Source organism: Leptonychotes weddellii, chromosome 14, assembly GCF_054177405.1.
Source record: "Leptonychotes weddellii isolate Sample4059 chromosome 14, ASM5417740v2, whole genome shotgun sequence".
In the NCBI taxonomy this organism is placed as follows: Eukaryota; Metazoa; Chordata; class Mammalia; order Carnivora; family Phocidae; genus Leptonychotes; species Leptonychotes weddellii.
In genome coordinates this window covers 873,413-891,433 of record NC_138382.1, presented here as the reverse complement: position 1 = coordinate 891,433, position 18,021 = coordinate 873,413, and the positions used below count along the sequence as shown (strand labels likewise).

Below are 18,021 nucleotides of genomic sequence, written 5' to 3'. Positions count from 1 at the left end.
CACATTAAATGCGGACACCCCAGAAATACCCGCACTGCCTCTGTAACCCACCGCAGACTCACAAGGTTAAGAAGAAGAATAGTTTCAGTCGCTCATTGTATTTTAATTTATAGCCTTGCGTTCCATGTGTTTACCGTCTTTATTTTAAACACGCCTGCTTTTCATTTTGTAGATGCTTTAGCGCCAGTGTCTGGGATTCGGGAATAAATTTTCACCTTAAGACAGTGTGGCGTCTGTGGAGTAAGGTTCTGCAGTCAACAGCCAAATCTGCCTCCTCCCAGCTCTGTGCCCTTGTCAGAATTACTGTCTTTCCAAACCTTGGGTTTTGTCGTTTGTACAATGAGGACGTTAATAGTACTTACCTCCCAGATTGTTACAGGATTAAATGAGATGATTTGTGTGCTTACCACACAGCAAATACTCAGTAAATGTTGGCTCTTATATTTATTATTTCCACATAACTAATTATGTTGACTTTATGCTTGAGAACATGGACAAGTTATTTTACTGTTTAAAACTCTAAAATTCGTTTTCCTAAGTATAAAACATAAAATTAATTTATGCTTACTTGCCCTATTTAACTATGTGTTCACCTTTTTAAAAAAGCTAATTCTTTCATTTTTTTTTTTAACTAATATTATTAATGGCTGTCAAGATGTTTGGCTGACAAATATTTTATGTAATCTGCATCCTCAGCTCAAATTCAGGGGCTGGTTGAAGTAAAAAAATTTTTAAATATCGTTATTTTTACAGTAAACATCTGCATTTAAAATTCAGTAAAAAATTATAATATATTCTTGGGTTCACAGCACATGGCAACTAATGATTGGGGACCTTCATATCCAATGACTTTATCCTTGGACAATTCACTTAGAGTGTATGATAAAACTTTTAATTTCACCAAGAGATTGTCACTCAAGTGAGGAAAAACTTTAAAAAATGCTAAAAAGGACATGGTCCTATGCTTCACAAAAATTACAAAATGAAATCTCAGGAAAAACGTTGTGATTAATACACAAAGAGAACAAGCCCATGGTGTGCAAAAATTATCAGTAGGTGGAAAACCAATGACAGAAATACTATTTTCATCTCTTTTACGTTTCAGCCAATCTGTTATTGATCAATTCATCTACAGCTCAAAGTAGGAAAATACTGTCTTAGTTACATGACTCTTTCCAAAGTAAAGTGCTTTATAGTAGAATAACACCTTTGATTAATATTCTACTTAATTGAGGCTTCTATCTACCAGCAATAAAAGGTAAGTTTTCATTGTTTCAAGGAAGGTGAAAGGGAGCTCTGCTCCCACCCATATAATCACTAGCATATATTGGGAGAACAGCAGGCTGGAACAGCTAAGCATGGAATCTGTGACCTGAGCAGAGAACAGATTAATCCCTGCTTGGGATTTGAACCTATAATGTTTACCTTGCACTAAGGCTCTATCTAATCTGTTAATTGTCAACCTAAATGACCTGGAAGAGCACACAGGTATCTCTGCAGTCTTGAAGATTTTGTTGTTGCTGTTTTGGTATTCTGGAATCAGGAAGTGCTTTTCGTTTTTAGTTATGTGAATTAAAAGTCCTTTTTCTTCACAGGTGTGGATTTATTTTCTCTTTCAACCATAATTTTTATAAACAGGTATAAAGTTATAGTTTTAAATTGTAAGTCCTGGGAAAATATAAGCAGATTTCTATAAATTCACATTTCTGGCACTCTTCAAGTACAGCGGGAGTTCCCAAATGCATGGCAACATTTTACATCGTCAGTTGGTGACCATCTCCGCTGAACAGCTGCTGCACTCTTTATCACCATACTTTTCCCTTCCCTATCTACAACAGTTGTTGGTGTCCATTCTTTCTGAAGTCTGCAAAGGACTTACTGCCTGTGTCCCCTCCCCACCACTTGTGGGAATGCCTGATGGCCTTCCTCACACTTTCTGGGCATCCAAGGCCTCTTCCTCCCAACATCTGTCCTTACTGACATGAGACATTCAAGCATCACACTGTCTTCACTCCCACCCTCACCACTGGGAGCTGCTGAGGAGGAGGAGACAAACATCCAAGGGATGCTTTGGAAGACAATACTCAGTCAGCATATAGTCTCTCTTATTTGGATAGAAGACCTTCATAGTCATTCCTTAAATATGCCTGATGGAATCTTCCAAATTTTTTTTTTTTTTGGTAAACTAAATTTTATTTCTCAATATGATATAAATCTAATGAGAAAAAATTTTTAAACCAGCAACTCCCATTCATAGTACAAAACCATTTTAAGATTTAATTATTTAGAGTCTAGTTATCATTAAATGGTCTGTTACATTTGTGCAAACTATAAAAAAATGTTTCTGGAAGGAACACTTGTCTCACACCAGCATATGAAGAGCATCCAGGCCTGACCAGGTTGGAACACATGAACCTCACCTCCTCCAGGGACCCTGTAGCCTCACACACAGGAACACACAGTCATTCTTTGGAAAGTGAGCTGAGGTTCCCCACACGGACTCCTCAGCTGTCTAGGGAAGAGATTAGGGTTGCCTGCTGAGCTCTAGGAGCACAAGTGCCTTGTTGGGAAGGCAGGGAGAAAGTTCTGCTTTAAATGCAGATGCCCTCAGGGTGGAGCAATAGCCTGAGCCTAGGAAAGAGCTGGAAGCAAGAAACAGCTGCTCCTTCTCTGCTCACCACTGCCTCCTCCCATCCCTGCCTGCAGCAGGTCCTAGATGGGGGTGCACGCAGCACCAGCCATAGCTGAGGGGCTGACACCCATCTCCACATCAGTGCAAGTGGGAGTAAGGATTTCAGCACAGATACCTCCAGTTTTGTTAAACTAGGAAACCCTATATTTCAAAATAAACATTTCCACATCATTAAAATAGAAAAGATGAGGGATGCCTGGGTGGCTCAGTTGGTTAAGCATCTGCCTTCAGCTCAGGTCATGATCCCAGGGTCCTGGGATCAAGTTCCACATCAGGCTCCTTGCTCAATGGGGAGCATGCTACTTCCTCTGCCTGCAGCTCCCCTTACTTGCGTGCTCTCTCTCTGACAAGTAAATACGATCTTTTAAAAAATAGAAAAGATTATAGACTCAGTGATCTTTTTTTTTTTTTTTTCTGAGAGAGAGAGAGAGAGAAAGCATAAGCAGGAAGGGGAGGAGGGGCAGAGGGAGAGAAAGAGAGAATCTTAAGCAGGCTCCATGCCCAGTGCAGAGCCCAACATGGGGCTTGATCTCACCATCCTGAGATCATGACCTGAGCTGAAATCAAGAGTTGGACACTTTAACCAACTGAGCCACCCAGGTGCCCCTAGACTCAGTAGTCTTATCCTAGCATTTACTTTTCTTGAGATGTACTGTCCAATAGGAACTTTCTGTGATGGAAGAAAACTGAGCTGTGCTATCCAATATGGTAGCTGCTAGCTATATGTAGCTATTGAGCACTTGATGTATACAATTGAGGAACTAAATTTTTAATTTCATTTAGCTTTCATTAAATAGCTACATGTGACTAGTGGCTACTATATCAAAAGATCTTAATTCCTAAAGAGCTGAGCAGTTGCATCAGCCTTGCCTCATATTGGCTTACATTTAATGAAATTTATTCAGTAAATTACTTCATAACGCTTCAACATAACATCACATTTGCTCAGTGCTTTATAGTTTATAAATTGCCTTCTCTTAAAAAATTCTCTTCGGCTCTGATGGATGGCTAGCTACTTGCAGAAATATAGAAATTATAAGATAAGGCTCCTACCCTGCATTTTTAATTTTCCAGCCCACACCATTTCTATCACAGTTTGTAGAGTTCTTACCACCTAGGACATATGCAAGAGATGCCTTTCCAATATGTCAGTAGTCTTTTGTTTGTTTGTTTTTTTATGTCAGTAGTCTTAAAAATACTTTGCTCACACCAGATGCCATACCCAATTATTGCCTGATCAGCACAGTGTACATCAAGACCGGCTTCCTGGGGTCTGGGTAGGTCTGTGAGTGCAGACCAAGTCTGTGTTAATCATTGTAGCAGACCTCTCTCCCACGTTGCTCACATTGACTTATAGCCAATTGCACAGCCTGGTCAACTGAAAAGACTGTCTAAAACTCCAAGCCTGGACAGGCAAGATAGCATATTACACTGTATGGGCTTTGGCTCTTATGTCACAAGCAGCAGAGACAACTCCCTCTTATATAAGCAAAATGGCATTTTTTTAAAGAATTAGAACCTCATAAATCAACTTATAAAAGTTGAGGAACCAGGATTAGAAGTGGGCAGAAGTGAGGGAGGGCAGGCACTAGTACATGTAAAAATACATCTGGGGTGCTGAAGATGACATAATGAACTGCAATATTCCCTTTTCCTGTGGTCACTTGCATAAGATTCAAAGTTATAGAAAAAAAAGTTGAATAGACCAAGCTTAAGTAAAATGTCTCCAACCTCGCAGTGAAAAGAATATGGCTCCTTCAGTTTTAATATGAAGAAGCATGTACCTGGATTGAGCATCTCACCAAAACTATATACAACTCCTGAGAAAGATATCTATGTATGTTTAGGAAGGGAAAAGGAATGCTGAATGTCCAAGATAGACATTTGTTCATGACATACATGATAAGACCCTTCCTATACCCTGTCCTTAAAAGACACAGATACTATAAAATCATGCCTTCTAAATCTTAAGCCAGTGATTATATACTGAATCACTGCTGAGCCACATGTCTAAAGAACTGGCCAGTTCTAATTTGATCCATCTGTCTTTTTTTTTTAATTTATTTAACTCACCACAAATTCACTTAATTAACTAAGAAACTAAGACCTGTATTTTATCACAAAGGTTCTCCTAAGAAACACCACGTAACTCTTTACAGCTATCAACATATGGTATATCTCCATGACATTTCCATGACCTATAAGTCTAGCAATCCTATGCTAAATAAGGTTAACTTTTAATACTTTAATCTATTAGGTAGATACTTATTAAGCATTCATATTCTTCATTTTGTCAAGTCCCTTTTGTGACTCAGATTTCTATCTTCCTCTCCAGAAGCTCATAGTCTACTAAGAAAAGATAGAGATAACTTGTATTACCAAGAAAGATATAGATTAGTACCAATTAGTACCATTAGTACATTCATATGAGGAAGATACTAATTTTAAATTGGAGCTTCAGCCTCACTGTCAGCCAAGATGTAGTAATAGGGACTGACCACCCTCCCACCTGAAACAACAACAACAAAAAAAACTGAAACAAAATAAGTGAGACAACATGAGACTGAGTCCCACTTTGGGCTCCGCACTGGGCATGGAGCCTGCTTAAGATTCTCTCCCTCTTCCCCTGCTCTTGCTCTCGCTCTCTAAAAAAGTAATTAATTAATTAAGTGAGACAATGTTTCTTAAACATTGAACATCAGTCAATGACGAACAGAGATCTTTGAAAGATGGGAAACAAAGGGAGTGAGCCCTACAGTTACCCAGCTCACTGCCTGGTAGAAGTTTCAGGGCCATGATGTGAAGAAGGCCTGGTAGCCTCAAGTTGAGGGAATGGAACTGGGAATCTGAGTTGGACAAAGTGGCTAGGATTTGCAGGGCAGAGAATTAGAGAGAGGAATTCTGTAAAGAGAGATCTGCAGATGATCCTCCTGAAATATTCACCTGAGAATTGATTAGTGCATGCATGTGAACAAGCTACCCAAGGCAGAGGAAGAAATGTTTGGAAAGGATGAGAGGGTATAGTGCCCGATTCCAACAGATTGGAAAATCACATCATTCAAAAGTCATCAGCTAGAGTACTAAAAAAGTCTTCCCTCAATAGTTAGATAAAATTAACCTAGACAAGGATTCTGGGAAGATGGTGGAGTAGGAAGCACCAGGAATCTGTCTCCCATCTAGACAAAAATGGCACTGGCAGAATCTGTCTGATGTAACTATTTTGGAACTTTGGAATGTGTTGAAACATTGCAACTTCCAGAGGAAGGCTTGGATGGTAAAATTTTGTTAATTTTGGTCAATTTCAGCTCTTAACACAGCAGCAGCTACCCATCCCCACCCCCAGCCACATGGCAGGCAGCTGTACACATGTTCCTTGAGCAGTTTACACACAGCCTCTAGGAGTAAGGGTGGAAAAAAAGGACACTGTCCTCCAAACATTGGTGATCTGTGCTCTCACTGATGATTGGTGCTTCTGATCACAGAGGTGCAAAGACGTGGGTAGCCATTGTTGTTGAACCTTCCCCCATTGCAAACCCCTCCCTACCCCCAACCCCCACTGAGCTGACTTCCAGGAAATGTGAAGGGAAGTGCCTTTTTCTCACCCCTTCATTTTTCACCTTTCCCCTTTCATGAGCCAGACATTAAAGATTGGATATTCAAAAACAACTGCATGTACAGAGAAGATTTAAAAGTGACTGCACTTGCCCAAGGAAAGTCTCAGAAAAGACCTAAGAAGACATTATGTTTATACCTTAGTCTGATCCATGGTTGTTTGAGACAACCGCAAACAAAACAAAAACAACAACAACAACAACAGCCCCAAAACCCTAGGGAGTGGGGAGAACCTGATTGCCAGACTTGCCACATTATTAGATTCAAAATTCCAGTGTTCAACCAAAAACCACATAAAATTCTTTTCCAGAGAAAGAATTGGGAAAGTATGGCCCATTCAAAGGTAAAACCATTCGACAGAATCTGCCCCTGAAATAAACTTAATAAAAGATGTATTGGGCGCCTGGGTGGCTCAGTTGGTTAGGCGACTGCCTTCGGCTCAGGTCATGATCCTGGAGTCCCTGGATCGAGTCCCGCATCGGGCTCCCTGCTCGGCGGGGAGTCTGTTTCTCCCTCTGACCCTCCACCCTCTCATGTGCTCTCTCTCATTCTCTCTCTCTCAAATAAATAAATAAAATCTTTAAAAAAAAAAAAAAGATGTATTAAGGGGCACCTGGGTGGCTCAGTCATTAAGCATCTGCCTTCAGCTCAGGTCATGATCCCAGGGTCCTGGGATTGAGCCCTGCATCAGGGTCCCTGCTCCGTGGGAAGCCTGCTTCTCTCTGCTCCACAGGAAGCCTGCTTCTCCCTCTCCCACTCCCCCTGCTTGTGTTCCCTCTATCGCTTTGTCTCTCCCTGTCAAATAAATAAATAAAATCTTTAAAAAAAATAAAAATAAAAAAACAAAAGATATTAAACAAATACTTTAAAACAACTGTCTTAATGTGCTCAGAGAACTAAAGGAAGATGTAGGGGAAGTCAAGAAAATGAGGTATGAACAAAAAGGAATATCAATAAAGAGACAGAAAACCTAAGAAGGAGAGAGAGAGGCAAATCCTGAAGCTGAAAAATACAATAACTAAAATTTTAAAATCCACTGGAGATATTCAAAAGCAGATTTCAGCAGGCAAGAGAAATAATCAGGAACTTGAAGATAGCAATGGAAATTATCCAGGCTGCGGAAAGAAAAAAGATTAAAGGAAAGGAATGGAACCTAAGGGAAATATGGGACAACACAAAATGTACCCACATACTCATCATGGGAGTCCCAGAAGGGGAAGAGAAAGAGGCAGAGAAAACACTTGAATAGTGGCTGAAAACGTCTCAAATTTGACGAAAGACATGAATATAAACATCCAAGAAGCTCAACAAACTCCAAGTAAGATGAAGTCACAGACCCACACTGAGACACGTACTCAAACTTTCAAAAGACAAAGAACAAATATTGAAAACAGCAAGATGTGATGAGCACTGGGGGTATATACAACTGATGAGTTGTTGAACAATACATCTGAAACTAATGATATACTATATGTTGGATAATTGAATTTAAATAATAATAAAAAGAAAGCAGCAAAGAGAAGCAAATCATCACATACAAGGATCCTCAATAAGATTATGTGCAGATTTCTTATCAGAAACCATAGAGGCCATAGGACAGTGGGCCAACATATTCAAAGTACTCAAAGAAAAATAATATCAAGCAAGAATCCTATATCCAGCAAAACTGTTCTTCAAAAATGAGGGAGAAATCAAGACATTCCCAGATAAACAAAAGCTGAGGGGGCTTAAGACCACTAGACCTGCCCTGCAAGAACTGCTTGAAGGTGTCCTGCAAAGTGAAACAAAATTATATTAGACTGTAACTCAAAGCCATATGGAGAAATAAAGGTCTCAATAAAAGTAAATACAAGGGCATCTTTAAAAAGTAGTGTTACTGTAAGAATGGTTTGTAACTGTAATTTTTGTTTTCTACATGACTTGAGACTGATGCATTAAAAGAAAAAATCACTATTTTTAAAAAATATTTTATTTATTTATTTGACAGAGAGAGAGGGAGAGAGTGCACAAGCAGGGGGAGCGGCAGACAGAGGGATAAGCAGGCCTCCCGCTGAGCAAGGAGCCCAATGTGGTACTCAATCTCAGGACCCTGGGATCATGACCTGAGCCAAAGGCAGACGCTTAACTGACTGAGCCACCCAGGTGCCCCTAGGTTAAAAATGTTACTAATGTAAAAGCTAGTATTACTGTACCATTGATTTGCAACTCCACATAATGTTTTCTACATGATTGAGGAAAGTGATGCATTTAAAAGAATTATTATGTTTTGGGGCAGGCAATGTATAAAGATGTAATTTTGTGACGTCAACAACTAAAAGAGGCTGAAGTTCTAAAAGAGCTGAGATTTTTATTGGAGTTAAGCTGTTATAAACTACAATTAGAAAGTCACGACTTCAGGATGGTGAATGTAATCTCCATGGTAACTGCACAAAAAGAAATAAAGAATTCAAGAATTTTACAACAAAAATCCAAAACACAGAAGGCAGTAATGCAGAAAATGACCAAAAAACCCCCAACCCTATAGAGTATATACAAAACAAGTAGCATAATGAAAGAAGTGCCTCTTTATCAGTAATCAGTAATTACTTTAAATGTAAATGGATTAAAGTCTCCAAACAACAGTTAGAGATTAGAAGAATGATAAAAACACATGTTCTTTTTTTTTTTTTTTCCTTTGGTTTGGAAAAACACATGTTCTAACTATATGCTTCTACAAGAGACTCACTTGAGATCCAAAGACCCAGCTTGAAAGTGAAAGAGTGGAAAAGATATTACATGCAAATAGTAGTCAAAAGAGAGCAGGAGTGGCCATACAAATAGCAGACAAAATAGACTTAATCAAAAGGTATACTTTCTTGCTTTGTCAAATATTAGTTGACCATATAGTTATGGGTCCAATTCTGGATTCTCTTCTGTTCCATTGATCTATGTCTATTTTTGTGCCACTATCATACTGTCTTGATGACTACAGCTTTGTAATACGGCTTGAAATCTAGAATCATGATGCCTCCAGTTTTGTTTTTCTTTTTCAGGATTACATTGGCTATTTGGGGTCTTTTGTAGTTCCATACAAATTTTAGGATTGTTTGTTCTAGCTCTGTGAAAATGCTGGTGTTATTTTGATAGGGATTGCATTAAATGTGTAGATTGCTTTGGGTAGTTTAGACATTTTAATGATGTTTATTTCCAATCCATGAGCATGGAATGCTTCTCCATTTCTTTGTGTCCTCTTCAATTTCTTTCATAAGTGTTCTATAGTTTTCAGAATACAGATCTTTTACTTCTTTAGTTAGGTTTATTCCTAGGTATCTCATTGATTTTGGTACAATTGCAAATGGGATTAATTCCTTGATTTCTTTTTCTGCTGCTTCATCATTGGTGTATAGAAAAAGACAGTCTCTTCAACAAATGGTGTTGGGCAAACTGGACAGCAACATGCAAAAGAATGAAACTGGACCACTTTCTTATACCATACACAAAAATAAATTCAAAATGGATGAAAGACCTAAATGTGAGAAAGGAAACCATCAAAATCCTAGAGGAGAACACAGGCAGAAACTTCTTTGGCCTTGGCCATAACAACTTCTTACTAGACACATTATCAGAGGCAAGGGAAACAAAAGCAAAAAAGAACTATTGGGACTTCATCAAGTTAAAATCTTCCACGCAGTGAAGGAAACAATCAACAAAACTAAAAGGCAGCCTATGGAACAGGAGAAGATATTTGCAAATGACATATCTGATAAAGGGTTAGTATCCAAAATCTATAAAGAACTTATCAAACTCAACACCCCAAAAAACAAATAATCCAGTTAAGAAATGGGCAGAAGACATGAATAGACACTTTTCCAAAGAAGACAGCTGGATGGCTAACAGACACATGAAAAGATGCTCAACATCATTTATCTTCGGGGAAATACAAATCAAAATAATGATAAGATACCACCTCACACCTATCAGAATGGCTAAAAATTTTTTAAAGATTTATTTATTTATTTATTTATTTATTTATTTATTTGAGAGAGAGAATGAGCAGGGGGAAGGAGCAGAGGGAGAGAGAGAAGCAGACTCCCCGCTGAGCAGGGAGCCCAATGTGGGGCTCAATCCCAGGCCCTCAAGATCATGAGCTGAGCTGAAAGCAGATGCTCAACTGACTGAGCCACCCAGGTGCCCCCAGAATGGCTAAAAGTAACAGCACAAGAAACAACATGTGTTGGCGAGGATGTGGAGAAAGAGAACCTTCTTACACTGTTGGTGGGAATGCAAACTGGTGCAGCTACTCTGGAGAACACTATGGAGATTCCTCAAAAAGTTAAAAATAGAACTACCCACAAATTGCACTACTGGGTATTTACCCAAAGGATACAAAAATACTGATTCCAAGGGACAGATGCACCCCAGTGTTTATAAAAAAAAATTATCAACAATAACCAAATTATGGAAAGAGCCCAAACGTCCATCAAGTGATGAATGGGTAAAAAAAAAGGTGCAATATATATACACAACAGAGTTTTACTCAGTCATAAAAAAGAATGAAATCTTGCCATTTGCAATGACATGGATGGAGCTAGAGAGTATTATGTTAAGTGAAATAAGTCAGTCAGAGAAAGACAAATACCATATTATCTTGCTCATATGTGGAATTTAAGAAAGAAAACAGATGAACATATGGGGAGGGTGGGGGGAAGGAGAGAGGAAAATAAACCATAAGAGACTCTTAACAATAGAGAACAAACTGAGGGTTGATGGAAGGGGGGATGGGCTAGATGGGTGAAGGATATTAAGGAGGGCACTTGTTCTGATGAGCACATGTAAGTGATGAATCACTGAATTCTACTCCAGAATCTAGTATTGGAATGTATGCTAAGTAAAATTTAAATGAAAATAATAGAAGCATTTTCACCATGGAAAAAAATAATAATAAAGACAAGACAAAAACAAACATTATATGCTAATAAAACGTTCAATATAGCAAGAAGATATACTAATATAAACATTTATGTACCTAATAAGAGATCATCAATATATTTGAAGAAAAAATTCACAGAAATGAAAGGAGAAATAGAGAGTTCTACAGTAACGAGCAAAGACTGCAATATCCCACTCACAATAATGGACAGAATAACCAGACAGAAGATAGGTAAGAAAATAGAGGACTTAACACAATATATCAAATAGATCTAACAGACACAGAATACTCCACCCAACAACAACAGTATACACATTCTTCTCAAGCTCACTTGAGACATTTTCCAGGACAGACTGTATATTAGGGCATAAATTAAGTCTCAGTAGATTTTAAAAGATAAATATCATGCAAAATATCTTCTCCAACTGCAACAGGTTAGAGATAGAAATCAATAATATAAGGAAAACTGGAAAATTCACAAAATTGTGGAAATATAACAACACACTTGTCAGCAACCAATGGATCAAAGAAGAAATCACAAGGGAAATTAAGAGATACTTAAAGATTAATATAATTGAAAACACAACACACCATTACTTATGGGACACAGCAAGAGTAGTATTATGAAATTAGAAAATTGAGGGGCACCTGGGTGGCTCGATCGGTTAAGGGTCCAACTCTTGATCTCAGCTAAGGTCTTAATCTCACACTCATGAATTCAAGCCCCGCATTGGGCTCTTCAGTGGGTATGGAGCCTACTGAAAGAAAGAAAGAAAGAAAAAAAGAAAGAAAGAGGAAGGAAGGAAGGAAGGGAAAGAAAGAAAGACAGAAAAAGAAGAAAGAAAGAGAAAGAAAGAAAGAAAGAAAGAAAGAAAGAAAGAAAGAAAGAAAGAAAGAAAAGAAAGAAAGAAAGAAAGAAGAGAAATTAGAAAATTAGGAAAAACAAGAGTGGTCTCAGCAGAGGAAGATGGTGATGTAGTAGGATGACCCCAGGCTTGCCTCCTCACACTAAGATAACTAGATAACTATCAAATCATCCTAAATAACCCAGAAATCCAGCTGAAATCTGACAAAACAAACTCCACAACTAAAGGGAGAGAAGAGGCCACATCAAAGAAGGTAGGAAGTGTGGAGATGTGGTTTAAGGGAGGAACAGATGCCTGCTGCTCCCCCTGTTGTGCTCTCTTTCTCTGTCAAATAAATAAATAAATAAATAAATAAATAAATAAATAAATAAATCTTTAAAAATAAATATCTATACCACCCAAAACAATCTACACATTTAATGCAATCCCTATCAAAATACCAACAGCATTTTTCACAGAACTAGAACAAACAATCCTAAAATGTGTATGGAACCACAAAAGACCCTGAATAGCCAAAGCAATCTTGAAAAAGAAAAGCAAAGCTGGAGGCATCACAATTCCAGACTTACAGTTAGTTATATTACAAAGCTGTAACGATCAAGACAGTATGGTAATGGCACAAAAACAGACAATAGGTCAATGGAAGAGAATAAAAAACCCAGAAATGAACCCACAACTATATGGTCAATTAATCTTTGACAAAGGAGGAAAGAAAATCCGATGGGATAAAGTCAGTCTCCTCAACAAATTGTGCTGGGAAAACAGGACAGCAACATGCAAAAGAACAAAGCTGGACCACTTTCTTACACCATATACAAAAATAAATTCAAAATGGATTAAAGACCTAAATGTGAGACATGAGACCATAAATATCCTAGAAGAGGACACAGGCAGTAACTTCTTTGACATTAGCCATAGCAACTTCTTACTAGATACATCTGTGGAGGCAGGGGAAACAAAAGCAAAAATAAACTATTGGGACTACATCAAAATAAAAAGCTTCTGCACAATGAAGAAAACAATCAACAAAACTAAAAGGCAACCTGGTAAATGGGAGAAGATATTTGCAAATGACATATCTGATAAAGGTTTAGTATCCAAAATCTATAAAGAGCTTATCAAACTCAACACCCCAAAAATAAATAATCCAGTTAAGAAATGGGCAGAAGACATGAATAAACATTTTTCCAAAGAAGACATATATATGGCCAACAGACAGGTGAAAAGATGCTCAATATCACTGATCATCAGGGAAATACAAATCAAAACCACTATGAGATAACACCTCACACCTGTCAGAATGGCTAAAATCAACAACACAAGAAACAACAGGTATAGGTGAAGATATGGAGAAAAGGGAATTCTCGTGTACTGTTGGCAGGAATGCAAATTGGTGCAGCCACTCTGGAAAACAGTATGGAGGTTCCTCAGAAAGTTAAAAATGCAACTACCCTACAATCCAACCATTGTACTACTAGGTATTTACCCAAAGGATATAAAAATACTGATTCGAAGGAGTACATGCACCCTGATATTTATAGCAGCATTATCTACAATAGCCAAACTATGGAAACAGCCCATGTCCATCCACTGATGAATGGATAAAGATGTGATGTGTGTGTGTGTGTGTGTGTGTGTGCGCACGTGCGCTATAATGGAACATTACTCAGCCATCAAAAGTTTTCAATTAGCAATAATCGTGCCTCAGACAAACCTCATTGGCTACGATACTGCCACTGCACAAAGCCATCAAAAGAATGAAATCTTGCCATTTGCAATGACACAGTTGGAGCTACAGAGTATTATTCTAAGTGAAATAAGTCAGAGAAAAACACATACCATATGATTTCACTCATATGTGGAATTTAAGGAACAAAACAAAAAGCAAAGGAAAAAAGAGAGACCAACCAAGAAACAGAACCTTAACTATAGAGAACACATTGATGGTTACCAGAGGAGAGGTGGCGGGGGCGTGGGAGAAATAGGTGATGGGGATTAAGGAGTGCACTGGTGATGAGCCCCAGGTGATGTATGGAAGTGTTGAATCACTGTATTGTACACCCAAAACTAATATTACACTGTATGTGAACTAACTGGAATGTAAATAAAAACTAAAAAAAATAACCTTCCTACAACTCAACAACAAAAAACCCAAACACAATTCAAAAGTGAAGGATTTGACTAGATTTTCTCCAAAGAAGATGTACAAATGGAAAATAAGCATGAAAAGATATTCCATATCACTTGTCATTATAGAAATGCAATCCAAGGGCGCCTGGGTGGCTCAGATGGTTAAGCGTCTGCCTTCGGCTCAGGTCATGATCCCAGGGTCCTGGGATCGAGTCCCGCATCGGGTTCCCTGCTTCGCGGGAAGCCTGCTTCTCCCTCTGCCTCTCTCTCTGTCTCTCATGAATAAATAAATAAAATCTTAAAAAAAAAAAAAAGAAATGCAATCCAAAACCACACTGAGATAACCATACTAGAATGGCTACAATTTTTAAAAATGGAAAATATTGCATGTTGTTGTGACTGTAGGGAAATTGGAACTCTCATGTATACCTGATGGGAATATAAAATGTTGCAGCCACGATGGAAGACAGTTTGTTGGTTCCTTAAAAAAGTAAAAATAGAATTACCATATGACTCAGCATTCCACTCCTATATGTTTACCCAAAGGAATTCAAAGCATGAACTCAAACAGATATGCCAGTGTTCACAGCAGCATCATCCACAAGAGCTAAAAGGTGGAAACAACACAAATGTCCATCAACACATGAATGGACTGATAAAACGTGGTAAATAAATACAATGGAATATTATTCTGCTATAAAAAGAAATGAAGTATGGAAATGTGCTACAATACAGATGAACCTAGAAAACATTATGCTAGTGAAAGTAGGGAGGCACAAAAGGAGAGTTTAAATTCCTCTTATATGAAGTATAAAGAATAATCAAATGTAGAAATTAGATCAGAGGTTACCAGGGGCTGGAGAAATGGAGGAATTGGAAGTTATTGCTTAATGGTATGGTGTCTGTTTGGGGTGATGAAAGTTTTGGAAGCAGACAGTGGTGATGGCTGCACACATCATGAATGTAATTAAAGCTAGCCAACTGTACACTTAAAAATGGTTAAATGAAAAAATGGTATATAAGATGTATTTTACCATGCCACAATTTTAAAAAGTTACTGCTGTAATGTACCAAACCATTAAATTTCAAGCTTTAAATGGATGAATCATATATGAATTATGTCTCAATAAAACTTTTTAAAAACCACAATGAGATCCTACTACACACCTATTAGAATGGCTAAAATTAAGAGTGCTTATTACCAAGTGCTGATGAGGGTGTGGAGGAACTGGGACTCTCACACTATTGATAGGAAAATAGTCTGGAACTTTCTTTAAAAAGTCTGGTAATGGGGCCCCTGTAAGTCAGAGAGTGTGTCAGCATCCCTGTTTTTTGCCTAATTTTTTTTCTTTCTCAGTCCGGCCCTGAACTTTACCCTAGTCATGGAGAAGCACTACAGAGGCCAAAGAGATAGCAGTAAGGTCAACCCTGAGAAAAAGCCTGTCTCTTTAGCCTGGAGGCAGGAAGAAATGACCTTGTGGTCTGAAGAATGTGGAGGAAATGTATGCTTATTTTTTTCTGTTTCTCTTATTTTTGCCTGAGAGCTGTTCCTTTTGGCAAAATCATGGGGCATGTTGGCAGGTAATAATCAGAGAGGAAACTCCATCTTTCTAGCCAGACCACCAGGGAAAATGGCCCCTGGGAGCCACAGGGTCTGGGGGACATCCTGGAGAGGAGAGAGCTGGAAAGGGGCTCCCCAATTCTGTGTATGAGCAGACACATGTCCACGCTTAGCCCAGAGCTGCACATGTGAGGCAAAGGAGCAGCACTTTGAAAATTAAGTGACATTGCAACCATCACCGAGAGAGGGCAAGACAGGTTTGTGTGGTGTGAGGCTAACCCAGTGATCGCCTGATGAAACGAAAATAGCCACATCCTCCGGAGAATTGTTTAGACTTCTAGCACGCAGAGTCTACCAACATGAAGCAGACAGTCTTTGCTTTGCACAGCAGTATGAAACTGTAAAAATGACCAGGCAGGTATGCTAAAACTGTGTTGTACAATCTTTTATCAATGAGTGAAATTATGGTTTTCTGTGACTTCTAGAAATTTCATCAAAACACTATATACAGTCAGTTATAAATGTATACAGGAATGAACAAAATAATAAAATTAATATTTATTTTGTACCCTGCAATTGCAATCATTAGCAACACAGAGAATTAAAGTGCTTTTCGTCTTTGTAAAAAGTGTATCAAGAGTCTTTTGAGCAGTACTTGCCTTTTTCATAAGTTGTGTAACTTATTTGACAACTTGTCATAATCTTTTCTAAGTCTGGATCAGCTTTCAACGTTTTCTCCTTTGTGCTTTTAATGTCATGAAATCTCTCCAAGTGCCTTGACTGTGTTTTGCTGGTGCCCCTTCCTCTGGGACATCTTCCCCCTTTTGGTCACACCACTTTCCTGACACATTTGATAACCCCACCTTGACTGGGTCCTTCTGGCTGCACATCAGAGCGTCTGCAATGCAGCAATGCGGCATGCCCCAGCAAGGTACTTCTTCAATGACCCCATTTATGTTGGATTCCAATTCCCACTTTTTCACTGGTCCACTTTGTAAACTATCATGTGGATTTATCTCTGGAGACAAGGAGGCAACACAGCTACATGCTCTGCTGTCTGTGCACGAACAGAGATGTGCAGTGACCGGTCCCCAACAGACTCTGCAAGAAGTGGCATCACTGGTCACTGAGCATGATGCCATCTGTTATTTACACAGTGACTGGTGGACTGAGCATTGTCAAAAACTGACCTCGGTACTTTGGAGCCAAAATACAACACGAAGACAGAGTTTGGGATGAAGAGGAACAATAGCTTTATTGCTTTGCCAGGCAAAAGAGGCTGTAGTAGGTGAAGGCCTTTAAAATTGCAAGCCTGCCTGGAGGAAGGGGCTAAGGGGTTTTATAGGGAAGTACAGAGTCTAGCTAGTTTTGACAGGAATTGTATACTTGCTGCCAGCCTCATTCATCCTGTCTCCAGGTGGTACCAGGTTCCTGAAACAAAAGGCTAAGAAGGGAGATGGGGAGGTTTGCAGAAGAGAGGAAAAAGGTTACTGAGTTTAAAATCGAGCTTCACTGAAGCATTAGTGCAGCTATTTTGGGTTTTGTTAAACTTTATGCTTTTAAGTGGTTTCATGAGGAGCTAGAGCAGTTTGCAGCAAGCCTGTACTTTATGCAGTTACTTAGTTAATATGCTGTGGTAACTAAAACTTGAACCATGACCTTGGGGTACTACTGCCAGCTAAAGGGCAGTACCTGACACTTCACAGTCACAAAGTGTCACTTCTACCATATAATATTCATTGGATGTGAATCACTAGTACTGGGTCACTCCCAAGGGGATGGGAATTAGGCTCCAAGTCAAGGGATCTGTGGATGTATTTTTAGAACCACCACACTCCCAAAATATATTTTCACTGCATATAAAATTCTGGGTTGATGATGCTTTTCTACTAATACTCTAAAGATATTGTTTCACTGTGTTCTATCCTACCTGATTTTTTACTAGATACCCCTGTATTGAATATGTTGTTTTGTTTTTCTGGTTACATTCAAGATTTTTTATCTTTGGTTTTTATCAATTAGATTATGAACATACTGGGCATTTTGTTGGATTTTGCTGAGTCTCTTGAACCTGTACATTTATTTTGTTCACCAGATTTTACGTTTTCAGCAATTTTTTCTTCAAAATATTTTTTTTCTTCACCAGTGTGCCCCCCCGCCATCTTTCTGAGACTCAATGACAAAAATATTAGACTTCTTTTTCTTCCAAGATTTTATTTAAATTCAAGTTAGTTCACATATAGTATGGTAT

The 18,021-nt window shown here is 38.5% G+C and overlaps 1 pseudogene; it reads right to left on the bottom strand.

The window, feature by feature from the left end:
- Window positions 1-13,665: 13,665 nt before the first annotated feature.
- On the bottom strand, window positions 13,666-13,827 carry LOC115943212 (U4 spliceosomal RNA; annotated as a pseudogene).
- Between the last annotated feature and the right edge of the window lie 4,194 nt (window positions 13,828-18,021).